The sequence below is a fragment of the Leucopleurus acutus genome, assembly GCF_964270905.1.
Source record: "Leucopleurus acutus genome assembly, chromosome: 5".
Lineage (NCBI taxonomy): Eukaryota > Metazoa > Chordata > Mammalia > Artiodactyla > Delphinidae > Leucopleurus > Leucopleurus acutus.
Genome location: NC_139147.1, coordinates 50,690,926 through 50,714,776, shown reverse-complemented (window position 1 = coordinate 50,714,776; position 23,851 = coordinate 50,690,926). Strand labels below are relative to the sequence as shown.

General features: G+C 35.6%; 1 long non-coding RNA gene across 1 annotated transcript in view; it reads left to right on the top strand.

Annotated features, from left to right (window-relative positions):
* LOC309961579 overlaps window positions 1–3,916 on the top strand; it is a 460,653-nt gene extending 456,737 nt beyond the window's left edge. The window contains exon 2 of the long non-coding RNA XR_014326197.1: window positions 3,734–3,916. This is a non-coding gene — a long non-coding RNA (uncharacterized lncRNA). The remainder of the gene's footprint in view (window positions 1–3,733) is intronic.
* The last annotated feature ends 19,935 nt before the right edge of the window (window positions 3,917–23,851 follow it).

Sequence of the window (23,851 nt, the reverse complement as noted above, 5' to 3'; positions counted from 1 at the left end):
AATTTTGTCAAAACTTTCTCTGCATCTATTGAGATGATCATATGGTTTTTCTACTTCAATTTGTTAATATGGTTTATCACATTGATAGATTTGCGTATATTGAAGAATCCTTGCATTCCTGGAATAAACCCCACTTGATCATGGTGTATGATCCTTTTAATGTGCTGTTGGATTCTGTTTGCTAGCATTTTGTTGAGAATTTTTGTCTCTATGTTCATCAGTGATATTAGCCTGTAGTTTTCTTTCTTTGTGACATCCTTGTCTGGTTTTGGTATCAAGGTGATGGTGGCCTTGTAGAATGAGTTTGGGAGTGTTCCCCCCTCTGCCATATTTTGGAAGAGTTTGAGAAGGATAGGTGTTAGCTCTTCTCTAAATGTTTGACAGAATTCGCCTGTGAAGTCATCTGGTCCTGGGCTTTTGTTTGTTGGAAGATTTTTAATCACAGTTTCAATTTCAGTGCTTGTGATTTGTCTGTTCTATTTTCTATTTCTTCCTGATTCAGTCTTGGCAGTTGTGCATTTCTAAGAATTTGTCCATTTCTTCCAGGTTGTCCATTTTATTGGCATAGAGTTGCTTGTAGTAATCTCTCATGATCTTTTTTATTTCTGCAGTGTCAGTTGTTACTTATCCTTTTTCATTTCTAATTCTATTGATTTGAGTCTTCTCCCTTTTTTCTTGATGAGTCTAGCTAATGGTTTATCAACTTCGTTTATCTTCTCAAAGAACCAGCTTTTAGTTTTATTGATCTTTGCTGCCATTTCCTTCATTTCTTTTTCATTTATTTCTGATCTGATTATGATTTCTTTCCTTCTGCTAACTTTGGGTTTTTTTTGTTCTTCTTTCTCTAATTGCTTTAGGTGCAAGGTTAGGTTGTTTATTTGAAATGTTTCCTGTTTCTTAATGTAGGGTTGTATTGCTATAAACTTCCCTGTTAGAACTGTTTTTGCTGCATCCCATAGATTTTTGGTGGTCGTGTCTCCATTGTCATTTGTTTCTAGATATATTTTTTTATTTCCTCTTTGATTTCTTCAGTGATCATCTCACTATTAAGTAGTGTATTGTTTAGCCTCCATGTGTTTGTATTTTTTCAGATCTTTTCCTGTAATTGATATCTAGTCTCATAGCATTGTGGTCGGAAATGATACTTGAAACAATTTCAATTTTCTTAAATTTACCAAGTCTTGACTTGCGACCAAAAATATGATCTATCCTGGAGAATGTACCATGAGCACTTGGGAAAAATGTGTATTCTGTTGTTTTTGGATGGAATGTCCTATAAATATCAATTAAGTCCATCTTGTTTAATGTATCATTTAAAGCTTATGTTTCCTTATTTATTTTCATTTTGGATGATCTCTCCATTGGTGGAAGTGGGGCGTTAAAGTCCCCTACTATGAATGTGTTACTGTCGATTTCCCCTTTTATGGCTGTTAGTATTTGCCTTATGTATTGAGGTGCTCCTATGTTGGGTACATAAATATTTATGATTGTTTTATCTTCTTCTTGGATCAATCCCTTGATCATTATGTAGTGTCCTTCTTTGTCTCTTCTAATAGTCTTTATTTTAAAGTCAATTTTGTCAGATATGAGAATTGTTACTCCATCTTTCTTTTGGTTTCCATCTGCATGGAGTATCTTTTTCCATCCCCTCACTTTCAGTCTGTATGTATCCCTAGGTCTGAAGTGGGTCTCTTGTAGACAGCATATATATTGGTCTTGTTTTGGTATCCATTCAGCCAATCTGTGTCTTTTGGTGGGAGCATTTAGTCCATTTACATTTAAGATAATTATCAATATGTATGTTCCTATTTCCATTTTCTTAATTGTTTTGGGTTTGTTATTGTAGGACTTTTCCTTCTCTTGTGTTTCTTGCCTAGAGAAGCTCCTTTAGCAGTTGTTGTAAAGCTGGTTTGGTGGTGCTGAACTCTCTCAGCTTTTGCTTTTCTGTAAAGGTTTTAATTTCTCCATGAAATCTGAATGAGATCCTTGCTGAGTAGAGTAATCTTGGTTGAAAATTTTTCTCCTTCATCACTTTCAATATGTCCTGCCACTCCCTTCTGGCTTGCAGAGTTTCTGCTGAGAGATCAGCTGTTAACCTTATGGGGATTCCCTTGTGTGTTATTTGCTGTTTTTCCCTTGCTGCTTTTAATATGTTTTCTTTGTATTTAATTTTTGACAGTTTGATTAATATGTGTATTGGCATATTTCTCCTTGGATTCATCCTGTATTGGACTCTCTGTGCTTCCTGGACTTGATTAACTATTTCCTTTCCCATATTAGGGAAGTTTTCAACTATAATCTCTTCAAATATTTTCTCAGTCCCTTTCTTTTTCTCTTCTTCTTCTGGAACCCCTATAATTCGAATATTGGTGTGTTTAATGCTGTCCCAGATGTCTCTGAGACTGTCCTCAGTTCTTTTCATTCTTTTTTCTTTATTCTGCTCTGCAGTAGTTATTTCCACTATTTTATCTTCCAGGTCATTTATCCATTCTTCTGCCTCAGTTATTCTGCTATTGATCCCATCTAGAGTATTTTCAATTTCATTTATTGTGTTGTTCATCATTTTTTGTTTCATGTTTAGTTCTTCTAGGTCCTTGTTAAATGTTCCTTGCATTTTGTCCATTCTATTTCCAAAATTTTGGATCACCTTTACCATCATTATTCTGAATTCATTTTCAGGTAGACTGCCTATTTCCTCTTCATTTGTTAGGTCTGGTGGGTTTTTATCTTGCTTCTTCATCTGCTGTCTGTTTTTCTGTCTTCTCATTTTGCTTATCTTACTGTGTTTGGGGTCTCCTTTTTGCAGGCTGCAGGTTTGTAGTTCCCATTGTGTTTGGTGTCTGTCCCCGGTGGCTAAGGTTGGTTCAGTGGGTTGTGTAGGCTTCCTAGTAGAGGGGACTAGTGCCTGTGTTCTGGTGGCTGAGGCTGGATCTTTTCTTTCTGGTGGGATGGTCCATGTCTGATGGTATGTTTTGGGGTGTCTGTGGTCTTATTATGATTTTAGGCAGCATCTCTGCTAATGGGTGGGGCTGTATTCCTGTCTTTCTTGTTGTTTGGCATAGGATGTCCAGTACTGTAGTTTGCTGGTAGTTGAGTGAAGCTGGGTGCTGGTGTTGAGATGGAGAGCTCTGGGATATTTTCACCATTTGATATTATGTGGAGCTTGGAGGTCTCTTGTGGACCAGTGTCCTGAAGTTGGCTCTCCCACCTCAGAGGCACAGCGCTGACTCCTGGCTGCAGCACCAAGAGCCTTTCATTCACACAGCTCAGAATAAAAGGGAAAAAAAGTAGAAAGAAAGAGTTTGTAGAAGTAGAAAGAAAGAGAGAAAGAAGGAGAGAAAGAAAGAAAGGAGGGAGGGAGGGAAGAAGGAGGGAATGAAGGAGGGAATGAAGGAGAGAATGAAGGAAGAAAGAAGATAACGTAAAGTAAAATAAAGTAAGATAAAATATAATAAAGTTATTAAAATAAAAAAATAATTATTAAGAAAAATAAACTAAAAAAAATAAAACAGATGGATAGAACCCTAGGACAAATGGTGGAAGCAAAGCTATACAGACAAAATCTCACACAGAAGCATATACATACACACTCACAAAAGGAGGAAAAGGGGAAAAAATCATAAATCTTGCTCTCAAAGTCCACCTCCTGAATTTGGGATGATTTGTTGTCTAAAGGAGGGAAGGAAGGAAAGAAAAGAAAGAAAGAAAGAAAGAAAGAAAGAAAGAAAGAAAGAAAGAAAGAAAGAAAGAAAGAAAGAAAGAAAGAAAGAAAGAAAGAAAGAAAGAAAGAAAGAAAGAAAGAAAGAAAGAAAGAAAGAAAGAAAGAAAGAAAGAAAGGAAGGAAGGAAGGAAGGGAGAAGATAAAGTAAAATAAAATAAAGTTATTAAAATAAAAAATAATTATTAAGAAAAAAAGGTAGGATAGGACACTAGGACAAATGGTGGAAGCAAAGCTATACAGACAAAATCTCACACAGCAACATACACATACACACTCACAAAAAGAGGAAAAGGGGAAAAAATAATAAATCTTGCTCTCAAAGTCCACCTCCTCAATTTGGGAAGATTCATTGTCTATTCATGTATTCCACAGATGCAGGGTACATCACCTTGATTGTGGAGCTTTAATCCGCTGCTTCTGAGGCAGCTGGGAGAGCTTTCCCTTACTCTTGTTTGTTCTCACAGCTCCCAGGGGCTCAGCTTTGGATTTGGCCCCACCTCTGCATGTAGGTCGCCAGAGGTCGTCTGTTCTTCACTCAGACAGGACGGGGTTAAAGGAGCAGCTGATTCGGGGGCTCTGGCTCACTCAGGCCGGAGGGAGGGAGGGGCACGATGTGGGGCGAGCCTGCGGCGGAAGAGGCCGGTGTGATGTTGCACCAGCCTGAGGCACGCTGTTTGTTCTCAGAGGGAAGTTGTCCCCTGGATCCCGGGACCCTGGCAGTAGTGGGCTGTACAGGCTCCCTGGAAGCGGGGTGTGGATAGTAACCTGTGCTCACACACAGGCTTCTTGGTGGCAGCAGCAGCAGCCTTAGCATCTCCTGCCCGTCTCTGGGGTCCGCGCTTTTAGCTTTGGCTTGCGACTGTCTCTGGAGCTCCTTTAAGCAGCACTCTTGATCCCCTCTCCTTGCGCACCAGGAAACAAAGAGGGAAGAAAAAGTCTCTTGCCTCTTCGGCAGGTCCAGACTTTTCCCTGGACTCCCTCCCAGCTAGCCGGTGTGCACTAACCCCCTGCAGGCTGTGTTCACACCGCCAACACCAGTCCTCTCCCGGCACTCCGACTGAAGCCCGAGCCTCAACTCCCAGCCCCTCCCGCTCCGGCAGGTTAGCAGACAAGCCTCTCGGGTTGGTGAGTGCTGGTCAGCCCTGATCCTCTGTGCGGGAATCTCTCCGCTTTGCCCTCCGCACCCCTGTTGCTGTGCTCTCCTCCGCGGCTCCGAAGCTTCCCCCTCCGCCACCCGCAGTCTCTGCCCACAAAGGGGCTTCCTAGTGTGTGAAACCTTTCCTCCTTCATGGCTCCCTCCCATTTGTGCAGGTCCCATCCCTATCCTTTTGTCTCTGTTTATTCTTTTTTCTTTTGCCCTATCCAGGTACGTGGCTGGTTTCTTGCCTTTTGGGAGGTCTGAGGTCTTCTGCCAGCGTTCAGAAGGTGTTCTGTAGGAGTTGTTCCACGTGTAGATGTATTTCTGGTGTATCTGTGGGGAGGAAGGTGATATCCGCGTTTTACTCTTCCGCCATCTTCCCGGAAGCCCCCTATACATGGCATCTTTAACAGAATATTATGTCGTATACTGTTCTTTGTGATTTCATTGTAGGAGTACATATAGAAAAGTTAACTAAGAAGAGAGATAAATGGGTAAATATATGGGCAGATAGATAATAGAATATGCATAAAGTTATTTTCTTTTTACCTATGGTGTGGACAATTAACAAAATATTGATTTCTACTGATAGTTTTTAGTAGTAGGTCATCAGCAGGACTTGTAAATGGGCTTTCTGTACAAAACCTTAATGATAACTATAGTACTATTCTAATGACAACAGCAACAATCAGTATTTGCTATGTCTGGGGCAAGGTACTGACATTTTACATGCATCCCTATTGTACATGCAATTCCTATTGTAAAGATGTGAAAATTGAAATTAAGGGAAATGAAAGTACTTGTTCAAATTCATGTACCTAGTAAATAGCAAAGCCAAAATTCAAACTCTGGGTATCCTGTGTACAAAGCCCATGCTTTTAAACAGTTATATTTTACAAAATTAATACTAGTAAAGACTAAATCCATCCATATTAATATACGTGCATACATATTCATGGAATGTAAGTACTCAGTAAGTTATTAAATGAATGAAGAAAATAAATTATTAAAAAGGTGATTTTCTGATGGCAGACACATTCTTCTAATAGTTGAGTATATCTAAAATAAGCTGACATCATTTTACTAGTTTTTTTGTGTGTGTGGTACGTGGGCCTCTCACCGTTGTGGCCTCTCCCGTTGTGGAGCACAGGTTCCGGATGCTCAGGCTCAGCAGCCATGGCTCATGGGCCCAGCCACTCCACGGCATGTGGGATCTTCCCAGACTGGGGCACGAACCCATGTCCCCTGCATCGTCAGGCACACTCTCAACCACTGCGCCACCAGGGAAGCCCTTTACTAGTATTTTTTATCTCTAATCAAGGTAACAAAAATGTAGACTTCTCCATTCTTCACCTTGTCAGTTGTTAGCAGACATTCTATGAAATGCCTTTTGGTCAAATGTTATAAGATCAGTCCTGGAAAATATTTTATCAGCCACTGCAGTCATCTCTACAACTATCAGAGACTCCAAATTTTTGTTAAATTTACTCCAGATTACTGCCAACATTTCTTCTCAGCATAATTTATTTTCTGTTTTTTTTATCAGTGTCTTGATTTGAAGAAAATGCTTATGACTAGATATCAGTATCTACTGCTAAATGGCCAATTTTAAAACTGTGTTTTAACCTGGAGAAACATGCTCTTTATGACTTTTCATGCCCTCAAATTATCATTTACAAGGTATGGCCACATACCCTCTTTCCAAACTCATCTTTTAGAGTTTCCCATTCATCCATATATCAAGCAATACCACATGACTTTATATCACCTGCTATGTCATACTGTTACATGTCTCCGTGCATTTTTATATTTTTCTCCAGGAAATACCTTTACAACCAGTTCTAAGAGGCAAATTCCTTTTTCATGATTCTATATAGATATGTTTTTCCTACAATAGAACTAAAGCCTACTCCTTTGTACAACCTTGACAATCTATACATACTTGTATCATTACAATAATTATACTATTAAACTTTTTGAGAACAGGAGAAATGTCTGACTGCTTTGTGTCCCTAGTATCTTAATTTAATACCTAAGTTGGATTAAGCACTAGATAAATGTTTATTAAATTAAAATTCAATCTCTACAGCCTTATAATTTTCTACAGTGAAAGCTTCCTCTTTCAGGAAGGAAAACTTTATCACTACAGAGTTACACAAACTGTTACTGATAAATTAATGTATTTTTACTTTGTCACAGTCCAATTTTTTGTAATTGGGTTTTGAAAATATATACAAGCAAAGCAGAAAAATAATTTTATTTTTAATATTGTTTTTCATGTCTCTGTGGGCAAAACAATAAGATTGAGTCATAGCTTTCAATAATGTTTTCATTTGGAAAAAATTACAATTTTATTGGGATTTATAATGACCTGTAACAACACAACTGAAATAGATTTATTATAGTTCTTCACTACATTTTTCTAACAACAATTTATATTAATTTTGAAAGCAAAAATGCAATTCTGGTGGAAGAAAATGCTAGCATGATACATCAATTTCTTTTTAAATTATATAGAAGATTTAGTCATACAATGAAAATATCAGAAGCATTAGAAAATGTAAATCAACTCAGGTGAAACTAAAAGCACTAGTATTTTTCCCATAGCAGAGAATGACTATAGACATACTGCTTCTCATATGATGCTGTTAATCAGAATCTATTCCATTAGAAACAATTGCTCATAATTGTCAAGGTCATCTACATAACAACTGGGTTTATTTTGACCAATTTAATTCAATTTAACATTGAGTTTCATTTTCATCCAAAGTATTTTACTGGACATCATAGACAACTCAAAGATTAGTAAGGGACATTTTTAGTCCTCAGCGTGCTTATAATCTGAGTACAAGAAATTTCAAAAGCAAGTATCAATAGGTGATATTTCAACAATTCAAACAATATCTTAAAAGATGGAGTAAGACAAGAATTATTAAAACTAGTAACTGTAAGTAAGTGTTAGGAGGTTAAAGGATAATAATATAAATATAAAGTATCCATAATATTATATTTAGTATTATATATTAATGTAACATAAGGAATATTATATTCATCATTCAGTAAACAATTCAAACACATTATACATGCATTTCATTGATAAATATTCAAATATGCAGCATAAATTCATTAGTAACTGTAATCACCTAGTTTTTATGATCATAGGTGATATTTTTACTATTTCAATTTCCTAAATGAAAAATATTCATAATGTCCTATGAATCTTTAGTGTCATGATATGTGAACCTAAATGGTAGTACAAAGTTAATAAAAACAGTTACATAGGGCTTCCCTGGTGGCGCAGTGGTTGAGAGTCTGCCTGCTGATGCAGGGGACATGGGTTCGTGCCCCGGTCCGGGAAGATCCCACATGCCGTGGAGTGGCTAGGCCCGTGAGCCATGGCCACTGAGCCTGCACGTCTGGCACCTGTGCTCTGCAACAGGAGAGGCCACAACAGTGAGAGGCTCACATACCGCAAAAAAAAAAAACCAAAAAAAAAAAAAAAACCAAAAAACCAGTTACATATCCAATTTTGTGCTTAACTAAAAATTATAGTTTCTCAAAAAAATCATGATTTACCAGACTTTATTTTTTATGTCCAGGATAAATAATCCATTTGACATTTTGGTTTTGTTTTTGCTTTATCTTTGTTTTTGTGTTTAGTACGTTTAAATAAACTATGAAATAAATAATAGTAATGGTCACATATGGCTATGCCACAAATCCTGAAGGTACTACTCAAATGACTAAACATGTCTCTAATTTTCTTTGAAAGGAATCCAAGTATGTTAGAAAGTGGGAGCTTCAAACATCCATAGGTTTTAGCTTCCTTATAAAAGTCAACAAGAATAGAGTTCCAATTATAGGCAAGATGGTGAACTAACATAATGAGTAAGTCCTTTGTTCCAAGCACCTATAAGTACTGTATAAAATATAAGAACAATAAAACAACAATAAATGCATCACTGAGCTGACCAATAATAAAAAAGATAATCACCACTTGCCACAAAAAAGAAAGAAACTAAAAACCAGAATGATTAGCATTTAAACAACTGAGCATGTTCTGGTAGTCAGTGACTACAGTAGCCCAAGATTTTGGGTTTTAGTGCTTACCTGAAAGCAAAAGACCAAGCTGTAGGTCTGCATGAAGACAGAACTCCCCAAGATCAATGCATTTAGTGCAAATGTGATTACAAAATGTTCTTCCCTTGGCCAGGGGAGATGGCAAGGAAGTTCTGGCTATAGAAAGTACAATCCCATGGGAAATAAAAAAAACCTTGACCTACACTTCTTATAGGTTTGAGGAATAAATTTACTTTCTCTAATTGGTTTAAGAAACCCTAAGCCAAGAAAGTAAGGTAAAATTTATTTATGAACTATAGACATCCAGAAGATCAAGCAGACTCAAATTAAGTGAATTTCCCATGTCTAGCTGGGGCCCAGTACCTACTAAACAGAAAAGCTCCTCTAAAAATGATGTCACACACACACACATATACACAAACAGAAACAATTCAAATAAATAAAACTCATGAGTAAACACAAACCAAAATATTAGTGTCATAAGCCATTAAGATAATAGTAAAATGAAACACAATGTTTTAATTATAGATAAAGAATGAAAGTAAACTAAAAATTTTGGGGAGCAACAGATAAATAATAAAATGATCTAAGGAAACCTGTAAAAATATAGTAAGGGGAGTTAGAATAAAGTCACAATAAATATGTTGAAGTACACACAAGTGAAAAGAAAATGTGAATTGGAACAGTACTGGATGAAATAATAGAGAATGCATCTCAGAGAAAGAAAAATATATAAAACATTAAAGATTGGTTAAGACACATGGAGAATAGAATGAGAGGGTCCAGTAGAGATTCAAAATGAAATTCTGGATGCATAGTATGTTAGTGGAGAAGCAAGAATCAAAGGAAAAATAACTGAAAAATTTGCAGAATAGGTGAAAAATACAAATACTCAGATTCAAAAACATTAAAAGTATCTAGCAGAGTAAAATTTTAGACAGAGTAAAAATGTAAAACATCAAAAGAAAAATCTTGAAAGCAATTAAAGAAAATACAGGATATACATGAAAGAGCAACACTTATAAGGAGAGGAAAATTCTTAAGATCAACGATAAAGGTTAAAGGTCAGTTAATAGTATAATTAAATTCAAAGAGTAGTTAATTGGCAACCTAAATTCTACAAGCAGTTAAACTATTACTCAAGTGAGTAAAATAAAAACATTTCTAGCTAAACATGAAATATTTCAACTCAAACTATAAAATTATGTCCTTCACAATTAAAAAAATATATCATTCAGAGTGAATAAGTGAGAAATAAAACAATTTATAAATATATAACAAAATCTTAAGTATTGGCTGTATAAAGCAACAGGAATAATACTAAATTTGGAGGAGGGCAGCATAATACATAACTAAAAGGCAAGAAAAAATTACAATGTAAGAACTGATGGAGAATTTAGACTTAAAACATTCTAAATTTTTTTTTGTTGTTATGAAGGAAAGGGAAAGAGAGATTAATTATCTTAAAATAATATTAATACTTTTTATTTTAGTCATTTAAAATATTTGGAATAGTCCTTAAAAGAATAAACATTGAATAAAGCATTTTCAAGTCATTAGATTTAAGAAAGATAAGTAGATAAGTTAATAAAATGTGAGACTGAAAAGAAAAACTATAATCATGGAAAATGGATAATTAAAAAATTAAATAAGATTGTATAAATTAATTCAAATACATCAGCAATCATCACACACACAGAAATAAATGAACTAATTTTAATTCACCATGTAAAAGACAGAGATTAAATAAAAAACAAAACAGCCATATGCACTTTAAAAGAGATAAAGCAAAATAAAACAGAAAGGTAGAAAGTAAAGAAATGAAAAAAGAAATATGTTAAAAACTAGTCCAAAGAAACAATAACACATGAAACTAATTTAAAGCAAAAATAATTTTTCAGGATAAAAATGTAATCAGATAACAAAAAAAATGCATTGGGGATTCTATCATTTATCAAGCAATACACCACAAATTGCATACTCTCAAAATATATAAAGCAAGATACTACAGAATTACAATAGAAAACGGACAAATCCAACTCAATTGAACTGAATATATACATTTCTCAGTGACAGTTCAAGCAGACCACAGGAATAGTCAACATATAAAAAATATGACCATCAATCTTGCTCTAATGGGCACAATAGAACATTGCACACAATAGTTAGAAAATGAACAACATCCATTTCAAGCACATGATGAACATTTACAAAACCTGGCCAATGTATTAAGCCAAAATGGAAGGCTTAAAAAATGCAAATTAATTAATATTACAGAGAGTATATTTTGTGATTCCAATGCAAGGGCAAAAATATTATATTACACCCAAACCCTTTCACTTGGAAACATCAAAACATGTTTTTAAATAACTAATTGGCAATGGACATTAAATTAAAATTTAATTGAAGTAAAATAAACAGAATTGAAGGAAAGTGAAAATATTATACATTACTATAGAGGAGACCAAACGAAACTTAACTCTGAGGAAAAGATATGTTGTCACAGCACATCTACATATTAGAAAATAAAAGATTATAAAGAGTGATTTAAGCGTTTAGCCGACACAATCGGAAAAAGAGAAAAATCAGCAAATTTAAATAAATTTTAAAAAGTGATCATTGTAAGAAAAATAAGAGAACTCATAAAATATCAATAGAAAACAAATCAAAGACAGCATTATTAAGACCATAATCTACAAGTTTAAGAAGTATAATAAAATAGTCTATAATTTTGGCTAAGTAACTAAGAAAAAGTATAGAAAAGCAACTGTGGGATTGAAAGGAAGAGTATAACTACAGATAGAGTGGGAAAAAATCATATAAACAACTTTATGCCCATTGTAGTAAAAAGTTAAGCAAACATTTATTAGAAAAATGTGTCTTAAAATATTTTTTAAAAATATAAATAAAATTGACTTCTAAATATTAAAGAAAATTGGTAAGTAAAAGTCTAACCACAAAGACATAGTTGTTTTTCACATGATTTCTATCAAACCTTCAAGAAACACACCAAATATTCACATATTTGATGAATAGATATGTTATAAAGTATATAAATATGAATGGCATTAATATACTTAGGTGTCATTACCTCTGGGAAGGAAAGAAGTACAAACATATGGAGAATAAAGCTTTATGTCTCAATGTTTTATTTCTTAAAAAGAGGAAGATATCTGAAAATTACAAAAATGTTAATTTCTTTAATCTTTGTATTGTGTACATATCTATGTTTTGTTTTTCTATAATTTTGTGTATTTTATTTAAAAATAAATATATAAAAATGGAAGAAACAAGTGAAAAGAGTGGGAATAGGAATATATAGGTATATACCAACAAAGTGCTTAGGAAAATGTTAAGCAAGGCAAGGTAGTAGTAGTATCAAAATTGACAGTCCATTCTCTAGTAGGTCTGTGTCTCCATTCCTGTCTTACCTCTAGGTTCTTCATGACCTTTTTTTTTTTCTTAGATTCCATATATATGTGTTAGCATACGGTATTTGTTTTTCTCTTTCTGGCTTACTTCACTCTGTATGACAGACTCTAGGTCCATCCACCTCACTACAAATAACTCAATTTCATTTCTTTTTATGGCTGAGTAATATTCCATTGTATATATGTGACAAAGTGAGAGAGTGGCATGGACATATATACACTACCAAACGTAGAATAGATAGCTAGTGGGAAGCAGCCGCATAGCACAGGGAGATCAGCTTGGTGCTTTGTGACCACCTAGAGAGGTGGGATAGGGAGGGTGGGAGGGAGGGAGACACAAGAGGGAAGAGATATGGGAACATGTGTATATGTATAACTGATTCACTTTGTTATAAAGCAGAAACTGACACACACACACACAAAAATTGACAGTACTCTTTTTTTACCCTTACATGGCTGATGGACAGCATAAACAAAAATACTTTTTGCTAAGATCCATACAGTAGTAATATACCCAATACACAGAGAGTATGTGGCTCAGTGAAAGGTAATTAATCTACCCAATTTCATTCAATGGGTAATTGGTAGAAGAGGTATTTGAACCCACATCAGTTTAACCCCAAAATGGGTGTTCTTTACACTATAGCTTAGTAATTGCCTAAGGATGATGATAATAGTAGCCATAGACCCTGATTTACAGCTAGCAGAAACAGAGGCAGCTCTAAGTGATGTCATGTTTTATTTCTTCACGCAGATCTGTTTTGGTGTTAAGTAGAATGAACATCAGATCCTGCTCCATCTGTAGACTAAGGTGCTCAGCCTCTCTGAATATGAGCTTCTTCATCATTAACATGGGGGTCAGTAAAGCCATATGGCATTTGAAAAGTCCACTGAAAACTGAAAATTATCATTCTAATGTTAATTATTGTAATTTTAGAGGACAATGCTGTATTTTTATCTATTAATCTCTCTACAAGGAAAACTACAGTTTTTCCTCTGCCTCCCCCCTCAATGAAATTCTTATTTTTAAATAAAAAATGTGAGAGAAGAACCAATCAGTTCAGCACCTCAGCACTTATCATTTCCATATTCTATTTTACTAGCTATCAGAAAATAAATTTCAGCCTTTAGAGATATTTTATGGGAATGAGAATGAAGAACAGGAGAACAAGTTAGAAGCAAAGGTTGGAAAATAGTTGCTTAGAAAAAGTAGTTTACACCATGAAACAGAGAGTTAGGAGAGGAGAGAAGAGGAAAGAAGAAAAAGAAGGGAGGGGATAAGAGGAGTGGAGGGAAGAGTAGAGGAGAAAACCAGGAAAATAATACAACATTGGATATCCCATATAATTAATCATGTTGTTTTAGAAGGTGAAAGAATTTCAGAAGGTGGCAGAATAGAGGCAATCAGAAAGGTAAGAGAGTAAAAAGGGATAACTGTACCAATAATATAACATCAGTATATCAACAGCTACCAATTACTGAGGGTCTAATATGTACTGTGCTGCTTATTGCACAGATTTAATTAATCATCATAAGAACCTCTAAGTCCAGTTAATCAGAGATCAGCAGATCGGTACTACTTTATTCAGTTATGGCTAGAGCAACAGGGTCACATATTATAAACTTAACCCTGTGAGTGTATTGAGACATCACAGGGAATAGAGAGGAGACTATATGCTTCAAAGAGAGAAATATCAAAACAACTGGAGCAATTTTTAAAATTTAGCTAATGTTTTGTGGTAATTATATGGTTGATGTAGGTGAAATATAATCAGGTTCTATAGTTGTTTCTAAATGTTCATAAATGAGCACTGACATAGCTATTCTAGGAAGTTGTGGGTAATAGTGATCTATCATTAATGGTCCTGGTGACCCTTACAGACTAATCAACTCTGAAAGCCTCAATATCCATCTCCCATCTCCCTTCTCCCTTCCTTTTGCTCTTTCTTTCTCACTGTCTCTCTCTCTTCCTCCAGCCCCTTTCCTCTTGCTGACTTACATTCAGGAGTATCTATAAATAGCTATTGTCAGCAGCATATTAAAAAAAATTACCAGCTTTTAAACCAGATCCAGTAGAATAGATATTTTCATAAGTGGACAGGCACTGACCATGCAAATTTTCCTTTCCTAATTCTTATTAATTAGATGACCATGAGATCATCCCCTTTAACTAATTTCCCTTCCCCAAGTGGCTTCAGGCTATTAAAACTTCTCACAACAGGAGTTGTCTCAAAATAAGCTAAATCTGTATTGAATATGGTAGCTCTTAAGCCTTTTGTTGCTCTGACCATTGGCTGGGCTGGCTAATGTAAGCAAAGATCCAACACCAGTGTATGAGGCAATCTTTAAATTCCCTTTAAATAATGCAGAGGAAGTAACTTAAAACTTGAGGAAACAGAAACGCTTCATTGGGTTTATTGTCTATTGTCCTACAGTGCCTTAACTAAAACCCCAACCAAGAAAACCAAGGGCAGGAAGTCAGTTTCTTCTGCTTTCAACTAAAACCACACACATCTATTACTGAACTCAGGTTCGCTGCTTGCTGCTCAAAAGCCAATAAATGAGAGGAGCAAGTGTTGGTTGGTAAGAAAGTTGCTTTAATCAGAAAATCCGACAATCTGGGGAAAAGGTGGACTCATGTCCCAAAACCAACTCCAAAGATTCTGCTCAGCTGTGAGAGTTTTAAAGGGAAAAAAAGGGGATGTAATCTCAGTTAATCATTGAGGCAGGAGGTTAGGATCTGCATCATTTTCCATTGCGTGCAGGCTGGCTGACTCCTCATGATCTTTCTTCAGATGTTATCTTGACCACGTCGTCTGTCTACAGGATTGCTAAGGGGTTTGCTGGGGGTAGAGAACTAATCATTCTTTAACTACTTAATTCTTCATTCCTACTTTTTTTAATCTAGGAAAGGAATCAACAGGTTAGGCAAGGCATTGTGTGCATGCAGTAGAACATAAGTCAGGAGTTAGGTTAACTGTTACCTAGTGATCTCATTTCTGTAAGCTTTGAGGGGAGTAAAAATGGGCAAAAGAGCTCCTTACACACATAAACAAATATATACACACACTTTATTTATTTGCTTATTTATTTATTTATATCACAGATTGGGTTACTCAGAACGAAGACTAACATAGAGTTTGAGGTTCAAGATGTTTATTACAAATAAAAGCCTTTAAAGGAAGTGAGAGGAAGCAGGATTGGGTGGAGGAAAAAGGTGAACTGTGATGCAGGACCAACAAAGCCGCAATGAACCTGGAGGGCAGCACTAGAGGGAATAACGGCCAGTTGGAGTGCCCCATGTCAGGTGGAAATGCCCATACCTCTCGATCCTCACCTTTCTCAATGACTGGATGTAGGCTGCCCAAGGAAAGGCATGATATGGGGCAAAGGGGCTCTCTGCAGCTCGAACAGACTTTGAAAGAGCTCACATTTGGAGCCTTTTGTTAAGGAGTCGGAATGAATAACGTGGCTTCCTCCAGCTGTTATTTCTGTAAAATATCATTTATATATTTGGTACCTATGAATACAAATGGAGTTCAAGTATTCAAGGAAATCATGGCATACAGGAATTTCCATATCCTTTTCTTGATGAACAAGTTCTCAATAGCCCTGAGGAAAAAATCAGGGTAGATTACCACTTTATTACTAGGTGAAACTCATTCTCTAATATAAAGTGCTAGTAAACTAAGCAGGAGAAATTGGATCTTACTCCCTAAACAACACAGGCTTTGAGTGCTTAGATACAAAACAGGCCTCCTTTGCCTAGACTTAAACAAAAAACCAAACCTGAATTCAATTCTTATTACCTATCCTGAGCATGTGAATGAGAAAATTAAGCAGAAAAGGAAAGCTAATCCCAGTGCTTAGAACAGAGCTGACCTGAGCTTTCTTCCTTGGGCACATTGGCTGGGATCACAAACTCAGAGAAAGTTTTTGAAGTGAGAAGAGTTTATGCACATGCTTTTATACCTTTAGCTCCTTGTAAAACTCCAATCACTCAAAGCAAGTTTCCTGGGCTAGGGAACCAAGTACTGCCCTCAGGCTTGTCTAAACACCAGCATTTAGGATTTAAAAGAATCCAAAAGGGGAAAAGTGAAGGAAGGAAAATGAATTGTACACCTCTAAAAAAGAACAGGTCCATACCCATACCTTTCCAAGCTTTGATTCATACTCTTCGTTGTGATCATTAATTCCTTTGAGAGCTCAAAGCCCTATGATTATGGTGCCTTAAATTATCCAGGTATTTGGCCAATAAAGATTTGTAATTCTAATCTATAAAAGTGAAAAGTACTGATGGGGTGGAGCTGAAAGAGGGCAAATGCTTCCTTTCCTTTAGATTCTTAACTAGATCTTATGCAATTAAAGAGGATATGACTTACTAACAGACATTTTAATAAATTACTGTAATCTACAATTTCTCTGAACATGCCCACTCTTCTAAGAACCTTATGATTTTTATATCATGTTTGTTAAAACTTTCAACTAGGTACATTTCCACTTCTCAGAACACTACATCTCTCCTTATCAGCTAGCAAGATAAGCTAAATGAATTATAAAGATGATTTTGTATTTTTTTTTCCTTTAGGCTGAGAGAACAAGAAGTGAAATATGTAGAATTATGACCCCTCTCAGTTAATTTCTTTTCTCTGTTTTAACAGTTGCCTGCGACAATCATCCAGTGCCTCTGACAAACTCTCAAATAAGTGGGGTCAGGTGTCAAAATAGTAACTGTGCCAGGAGAACCTCTGAGAGCTGAAGTGTATCAGGAAGAGATGGTTTACAGTCTTTGGGTCTCAAGAGGGTCCTTTTAGTCTTGTGCCCACAGTGCAGTGAAAGGCTATGGGTTCTAGCCAAAAGCATCCTGTTTGGTGATGTTGCGGACTGGAAACAGTTTGCAATTCAAAGGCGAAGCCTGAGGCCAGTCCCTTTTAATGATTAAGATATGACCAAGTAGGGTTTTATATTTTCAAAGAAGGAATAAAATGAGAGTTTATTTGGAAGCTGGGATAATGCAGATGTATTTATGTGTCTGTACGTGTGTGTGTGTGTGTGTGTGTGTGTGTGTGTGTGTGTGTGTGTGTGTGTGTGTTGGCTCAAACAACTAAGAGTGAAGTAAGGACAGACAGCAGCTGTAACACAAGAAGTATTGATACAAATTGATACTCTGGAAAATTCGAACAAGTGAGTGTGTAAATACACTCAGATATTTGGTGGTTTTGAATTAGAAAGCAGAAGTGGCTTCCTCTCTGTCCTCCAGGAGGTTTTCATAAGAGACATAAGAACAGATGCTCAGGGCACAGTACTGAGATAGAGCTCCATGACATTGGTTGTTGCAAGTCTAGCCAAACATAAGCATTAAATGTTGTTAATTTGTGACTCATAAATCAGATGAAGTGAATTATTGTTGATGGGATTGAAATGCAAACTCTGCAGTCAGTACTAGAGTACTAGAGTAACTGCTCTGGAGTGATACAAGAATGGGAGTCTAAGGAGGTGTACTCAGGGAAGGAAAGAAAAGTTTAGAAAAGAGTGGTGTCTCTTTGCCTCTAGGAAACACTGCTATGCATTCACAGCCTCTCAACTCTTAGCGCTGCCTCAGACCACATGCTGAAGGAAACTTTGAAAATCTGGGGGGTTTTTTGTTTTATGTTTTTTTTGCAGTACGCGGGCCTCTCACTGCTGTGGCCCCTCCCTCTGCGGAGCACAGGCCCCGGATGCGCAGGCTCAGCGGCCATGGCTCACGGGCCCAGCCGCTCCGCGGCATGTGGGATCTTCCCGGACCGGGGCACAAACCCGCGTCCCCTGCATTGGCAGGCGGACTCTCAACCACTGCGCCACCAGGCAAGCCCTGAAAATCTTTTGATGATTAATGTTTATTTATTCTTTCATACATCAACCCCTAAAAATATATTAGGCCACAATGAAGCAAAATCAGAAGTACTTTTTTTCTCATTCTCTCTTCCTCTCTTTACCTCTTAGAATTTTATTGAAAATCCACAGTAATGAGGATTTTGTTTACTTTTTAAGCTTAGGTAGACAGAATTTTTCTAAGCCTTCTCTAAGAGAAGGTGGGGCACAGGTATTCAAGGTGACACCAAAGAAAATATATAGTCTGTTAAGAGTCTGTAAGACATTGAAGATATAAAGATATACATATAGATATGTAGATATATAATTTTAAATGTAAACTCTACTTTGCCTAATCTCATTACCTATGGTCAAGAATTAGAGTTCCCTTTAGATAGGTGTTTATTTCTTTCTTCCTTGAACCTCATTTCAAAGGCAACATAACATAGGTTGAAACTCCTGGGATTTCTGACAAAAGGCATAGGTTCTACCACCACTTCCTGGTTTTGTGACCTTGGATAAACTATTTCAATTATCTATTTGTATTTTCTTTTCCTTTTCTCTAAATGAAGTATCAAAACTTACAAGATTTAAATAAAATTATGTGAAGTCAATTTTAATGAGTAATATAGCCATTATAGACAACATTCTCTAAAGTAAAAGAAACATTTAACACTGCACTACAAAATAATAACAATTTATAAGTAATATGCATTTAACAAAAAAATAATGTAAGTAAAAAATGTATAAAAGTTTAATATTTTAAATTTCATGTAAATAAGAAAATATTTACATAAAAATTCTTATTAAATCCATCTGTCCGGGATCTTAATTATTAGCAGCCAGAACAGCCTATGACTGCTTTAAGCAGAGAATGAGTTTATTAAATGGATATTTGTTGGGTCCCAGAACCACTGAGAGGTTCCCTAAGGCTGTAGGATACCAAGCCCAGACTCAGGCTACAGAACCAGTGTGGTCGTTCTACACTGCAGAACACTGTACTGCTTCAGCCAGTACCACTGTCACCTAGGCTGTCCTTGCTGCTCCAAGAACTTAAATTTTCTGTAACTACAAGATCAAAAATAAAAGCTTCTCTTTGGTCCCTGCTGATATTTTCATTAGTTCCTAATTCGCTGTCTGGTGTTGATCTATCTGGTTAGGGGATTCTAGCTGCCTGAACCTTAACTGCAGCAAAGGTTGAAAAACTACCTGGTATATTCAGCACCTAAAACAGGTAATGAACTTTGTCATGTACCAAGCCTCATAAACTCAGGAACACCTGGAGCACAAAAGGGGGTTTAAATGATTACAAGCAAAATAAAGGGGGTGGCAAAGTATATTATACTAATAACTTTTTAATACACATAAGAGATACTATTTGCCTTAGGGTAGACTATGATCCTTTTTATTTTTTTTAATTTTTATTTTATATTGGACTATAGTTGATCTACAATATTGTATTAGTATCAGAGTACAGCAAAGTGATTCAATTATACACATAAGTATATTTATTCTTTTTCAAATTCTTTTCCCAAATGATTATAGAATATTAGTGGAATTCCCTGTATCATACAGTAGGTCCTTGTTGATTATCTTTTTTAAATATAGTAGTGTGCATATGTCAATCCCAAAGTCCCAGTTTATCTCTCCCCCCCACCTTTTGCCTTTGGTAACCATAAGTTTGTTTTCTATGTCTGTCTGTTTCTGTTTTGTAAATAAGTTCATTTGTATCATTTTTTTAAGGTTCTGCATATAAGCAATAACCTCTGATAACTGTTTTCTCTGACTGACTTACTTCACTTAGTATAATCTCCAGGTCCATCCATGTTGCTGCAAATGGTATTATTTTATTCTTTTTAATGGCTGAATAGTTTTCCATTGTATATCTTTATTCATTCATCTGTTGATGGACATTAGGTTGCTCCCATGTCTAAGCTATTATAAACAGCACTGCAGTGAACACTGGGGTGCACATATCCTTTCAAACCATGGTTTTCTCTGGATATATGCACAGGAATGGGATTGCTGGACCATATGGTAGCTCTATTTTTAGCTCTTTAAGGAACCTCCATACTGTTCTCCAGAGTGGCTGTACCAATTTACATACTCAATAACAGTGTAGGATGGTTCCCTTTTCTCTACACCATCTCCAGCACTTATTGTTTGTAGACTTTTTGATGATGGCCATTCTGACTGGTGCGAGGTGATATCTTATTGTAGTTTTTATTTACAATTCTCTGATAATTAGTGATGATGAGCATCTTTTCATGTGCTTTTTGGCCATCTGTATATCTTCTTTGGGGATATATCTATTTAGGCCTTCTGCCCATTTTTTAATTGGATTGTTGGTCTTTTTTTTTTTTTTTTTTTTTGATATTGAGCTACATGAGCTGACTATATATTCTGGAGATTAATCAGTTGTTGGTCACATTGTTTGCAAATATTTTCTCCCACTCTATGGGTTTCCTCTGCTGTGCAAAAAGCTTTTAAGTTTCATTACATCCCACTTGTTTTTATTTCCATTTACTCTAGGAGATGGATTGAAAAATATATTACTGTGATTTATGTGAAAGAGTGCTCTGTTGATATTTTCCTCTGAGGGTTTTATAGTATCTGGTCTTACATTGAGGTCTTTAATCCATTTCAAGTTTATTTTTGTATATGGTGGTAGAGAATGTTCTCATTTCATTGTTCCACATGTAGCTGTCCAGTTTTCCCAACACTGTTTATTGAAGAGACTATCTTTTCTCCATTGTATATTCATGTTCCTTTGTCATAGATTAATTGACCATAAGTGTGTGGGCTTATTTCTGGGCTTTCTATCCTGTCTATTGATCTATATTTCTGGGTTTTTTTTGGGTTTTTTTTTTTGTTTTTTTTTTGCCAGTACTGTACTGTTTTGATGACTGTAGCTTTGTAGTGTAGTCTGAAGTCAGGGAACCTGACTCCTCCAGCTTTGTCTTTCTTAAGATTGCTTTGGCTATTCTGGGTCTTTTGTGTTTCCATACAAATTGTAAAATTTTTTTTGTTCTAATTCTGTAAAAAATGTCATTGGTAATTTGATAGGGATTGCACTGAATCTGTAGATTGCTTTGGGTAGTACAGTCATTTTGATGATATTGATTTTTCCAGGCCAAGATCATGGTATATCTTTCCATCTGTTTGTGGAATCTTTGATTTCTTTCATCCATGTCTTATAGTTTTCTGAGTACAGGTGTTTTGCCTCCTTAGGTAGGTTTATTCCTACATATTTTATTCTTTTTGATGTGATGGTAAATGGGGTTGCTTGTTTAATTTCTTTTTGTGTGATTGTTCATTGTTAGTGTATAGAAATGCAAGAGATTTGTGTGTATTAATTTTGTTTCCAGCAAATTTACCAAATTCATTGATGAGCTCTAGTAGCATTCTGGTAGCAACTTTAGGATTTTCTATGTAGAGTATCATGTCATCTGCAAACAGTGACAGCTTTACTTCTTTTCCAATTTGGATTCATTTTATTCCTTTTTCTTCTCTGATTGTCATGGCTAGGACTTCCACAACTATATTGAATAAAAGTGGCAAGAGTGGACATCCTTGTCTTGTTCCCAATCTTAGAGGAAATGCTTTTAGCTTTTCATCATTGTTAACTGTGGGTCTGTCAAATATGGTCTTTATTATGTTGAGGTATGTTCCCTCTATGCCCACTTTAGGGAGAGCTTTTATCATAAATAGGTGTTGAATTTTGGCAAAAGCTTTTTCTGCATCAATTAAGATGATCATATAGATTTTATTCTTCAGTTTGTTAATGTGGTGTATCACACTGTTTGATTTGTGGATACTGAAGAATACTTGCAACCCTGGGATCAATCCCACTTGATCATCATGTATGGTCCTTTTCATGTGTTGTTGGATTTGGTTTGCTAGTATTTTGTTGAGGATTTTTGCATGTATGTTCATCAGTGATATTGGCCTGTAATTTTCCTTTTTAGTGGTATCTTTGTCTGGTTTTGGTATCAGGGTGATGGTTGCCTCCAATGTTGACTTAGGGAGTTTTCCTTCCTCTGCAATTTTTGGGAATATATTGTAAAGGATAGGTGTTAACCCTTCTCTAAATGTTTGATAGAATTTTCCTGTGAAGCCATCAGGTCCTGGACTTTTGTTTGTTGGGAGTTTTTTAATCACACTTTCAATTTCAGTACTTGTTATTGGTCTGTTCATATTTTCTATTACTTCCTGGTTCAATCTTGGGAGATTGTGCCTTTCTAAGAATTTGTCCATTTCTTCTATGTTGTCCATTTTATTTGCATATAGTTGTTTGTAGTAGTCTCTTATGATCCTTTGTATTTCTGTGGTGTCCACTGTAACTTCTTTTTCATTTCTAATTTTATTGATTTGAGCCCTCTCACTTTTTTTCTTGTTGATTCTGGCTAAAAGTTTATCAGTTTTGTTTATATTTCAGAGAAGATAAACATTGATCTTTTCTATTGTTTTCTTCATCTCTATTTCATTTATCTGCTCTGATCTTTATGATTTCCTTCCTCCTATTAACTTTGGGTTTTGTTTGTTCTTCTTTCTCTAGTTGCTTTTGGTGTAAGGTTAGGTTGTTTACTTGGGGTTTTTCTTGTTTGCTGAGGTAAGATTGTATTGCTATAAACTTCCCTCTTAGAACTGCTTTTGCTGCATCCCATATGTTTTGGATAGTTGTGCTTTCATTTTCATTTGTCTCTAGGTATTTTTTTTTTTAATTTCCACTTTGATTTTTGCACTGATCCATTGGTTGTTTAGTAGCATATTGTTTAACCTCCATGTGTTTGCTTTTTTTTAAAGTTTTTTTCTTGTAGTTGATTTCTAATTTCATAGTATTGTGCTCAGAAAGATGCTTGATATGATTTCAATTTTCTTAAATTTATTGAGGCTCACTTTGTGGCCCAGCATGTGATCAATCCTGGACAATGTTCCATTTGCACTTGAGAAGAATGTGTGCTGCTTTTGGATGGAATGCTCTATAAATATCAATTAAATCCATTTGATCTAATGTGTCATTTAAGCCCTGTGTTTCCTTATCACTTTTATGTCTGGATGATCTGTCCACTGGTGTAAGTGGGGAGTTGAAGTCCCCCACTATTATAGAGTTAGTTTCTCCTTTTATGGCTGCTAGTATTGGCCTCATATATTGAGGTGCTCCTATGTTGGGTGCATAAATATTTACAGTTGTTATATCTTCTTCTTGGATTGATCCCTTGATCATTATGTAGTGTCCTTCATTGTCTTTTGTTAACAGTCTTTATTTTAAAGTCTATTTTTTCTGATATGAGTAATGCTGCCCCAGGTTTCTTTTGATTTCCATTTGCATGCAATATCTTTTTCCATTCCCTCAGTTTTAGTTTGTATGTGTTCCTAGATCTGAAGGGGGTCTCTTGTAGACAGCATATATATGGGTCTTTTTTTTGTATCCATTCACCCAGTCTATGTCTTTTTGTTGGAGGATTTAATCCATTTACATTTAAGGTAATTACTGATATGTATGTTCTTATTGCAATTTTGTTGTTTTTGATTAGTTTTTGTAGGTCTTTTTTCTTACCTTCCTCTTTTTTTCTCTTCTCTTGTGATTTGATGACTAACTTTAATGTTGTGTTTGGATTCCTTATTCTT